The sequence below is a fragment of the Mandrillus leucophaeus genome, unplaced genomic scaffold (genome assembly GCF_000951045.1).
Source record: "Mandrillus leucophaeus isolate KB7577 unplaced genomic scaffold, Mleu.le_1.0 Scaffold451, whole genome shotgun sequence".
NCBI lineage: Eukaryota > Metazoa > Chordata > Mammalia > Primates > Cercopithecidae > Mandrillus > Mandrillus leucophaeus.
In genome coordinates, this window is record NW_012104821.1 from 495,010 (window position 1) to 497,692 (window position 2,683).

Sequence of the window (2,683 nt, forward strand, 5' to 3'; positions counted from 1 at the left end):
TCAGCAAACTAACACAGGAACAGAAAACCAAACACTGCATGTTCTCACTCATAAGTGGGAGTTGAACAATGAGAACACATAGACACAGGGCGGGGAACATCACTCCCCGTGTGTGGAGATGAGAGATTGTAATAAATAAAGACACAAGACAAAGAGATAGAAGAAAAGACAGCTAGGTCTGGGGGACCACTACCATCAAGATGCAGAGACCGATAGTGGCCCCAAACGGCTGGGCTCGCTGATATTTATTGCATACAAGACAAAGGGGCAGGGTAAAGAGGGTGAATCTTCTAAGTGATTGACAAGGTGAAGCAAGTCATGTGATTACGGGATAGGGCCCTTCCCTCTTAGGTAGCCGAAGCAGAGAGAGAAGGCAGCATACGTCAGCGTTTTCTTCTCTGCACTTATAAGAAAGATCAAAGACTTTAAGACTTTCACTGTTTCTTCTACCGCTATCTACCATGAACTTCAAAGAGGAACCAGGAGTACGGGAGGAGCATGAAAGTGGACAAGGAACGTGACCACTGAAGCACAGAACCACAGTAGGGGGTTTAGGCCTCTGGATGACTGCGGGCAGGCCTGGATAATATCCAGCCTTCCACAAGAAGCTGGTGGGGCAGAGTGTTCCCTGACTCCTCCAAAGAAAGGAGACTTCCTTTCGAGGTCTGCTAAGTAACGGGTGCCTTCCCAGACACTGACATTACCGCTTGACCAAGGAGCCCTCAAGCAGCCCTTATGCGGGCATGACAGAGGGCTCACCTCTTGCCTTCTAGGTCACTTCTCACAATGTCCCTTCAGCACCTGACCCTATATCCGCCGATTATTCCTATGTTATATTAGTAATGCAACAAAGAGTAATATTAAAAGCTAATGATTAATAATGTTTAAAATACTGGTTAATAATTGTCCATGATCCTCTCTATACCTAATTTATATGATGACTATTCTTAGTCTATTTTCTTTATTATACTGAAACAGTTTGTGCCTTCAGTCTCTTGTGCCCACACTCCCCCCAAAAATATTACTCATTTTTGCATGATAAAGTGTGGAGCTATCTGTTGCTTGATATTAATGGAAGTTAACTGCTCCATCAAGAGAACTAGAGTAGACATTTCTCTAAAGAAGATATACAAATAGACAATAAGCATACAAAATGATGCTCAATATCACTAATCCTCAGCAAAGTGCACATCAAAACCAGCGTGAGATACCACTCATTAGGATGGCTATTATAAACAAACAGAAAATAACAAGCGTTCGTGAAAATGTGGAGAAGTAGGAAGGTTTGTACATGGCAGATGGGAATGTACAATGGGGCAGTAATAAGAAAAACAGTATGGTGCTTCCTCAGAAATTGAAAATAGCATTATCGGATGATTCTGCAATTTCACTTTGGGGTAATCACTCAAAAGAATCGAAGAAGGGACTGAAGTAGATATTTGGACACCGTATTTATAGCAGTGTTATTAACAATAGATGAAAATGTGGAAGCAACTCCGGAGTCCCTTGTTAGATGAGTGGATGAACACAACGTGGTCCATCCTTACATCCATACAATGGAATATCATTCAGCTTTTTTTGTTTGTTTGTTTTTAAAGACGGAGTCTTGCTCTGTCACCAGGCTGAGTGCAGTGGCGCGATCTCGGCTCACTGCAACCTCCGACTCCTGGGTTCAAGCAATTCTCCTGCCTCAGCCTCCCGAGTAGCTGGGATTACAGGTGCCCATCACCAGACCTGGCTAATTTTTGTATTTTTCGTAGAGATGGGGTTTCACCATGTTGGCCAGGATGGTCTCTATCTCCTGACCTCGTGATCCAACCACCTCGGCCTCTCAAAGTGCTGGAATTACAGGCGTGAGGCACCGCGCCCAGCCATTTTTCAGCTTTAAAAAGAAAGGCAATTCTGACACATGCGACCACATGAATGAATCTAGAGATATTATGCTAAGAGAAAGGAATCAATCACTAAAGGCAAACACAGTATGATTCCACTTATATCAAGTATCTCGGGCAGTTAAATTCACAGCGACAGTAGACTGGTGGTTGCCAGGGATTGGTGAGACAGAGCAATGGGGAGTTTCATAACAGAACCTGAGTTTCTGTTCTGAAAGACAAAATCATTGAGCGGATCCATGATGGCGGTGGCTGCACAACCCTGTAGATGTACTTAATGCCAGTAAACTGTACACCGAAGAGTGGTTAAAATGGTATTGGTTACCATTTTGAAGAAGATAAATGGTAAAATGTTACTTACCATTTTGTATAAGACTGCATTTATAATTTTTATATTAAATGTGGTATATTTTGCCATGATAAGAATACGAAAATTTTAAAAAGATGCATCCTTGAAAAAAGAAAAAGAAATGAAAGAAGTGAACGACGAACACAAACTTTCTCCTGATTAGAGGAAGAGGCCAGAAGTTCCTGTGGACGTTCATTTTTTCTTCTTTATCTTGCATTAATGAGGCAGTCCTTGGAGACTGGGGAACTTGGGCTTGTTTGGCTAATGAGGAGCTCTGTGCATTGAGCCCCCGAGGCTGTAGAATGGTAAATACTCAGCCTGTGCCTCCAGCCCTGCAGTGTGAGCTTCCAGGCCAGTGGGCTCCACACCTGTCGTCTGCATCAGGAGGCTCATGTCTGACCCTGTCTTCCTGCCAGTTCTGAGGACGGAGCCTGAGCCTCCA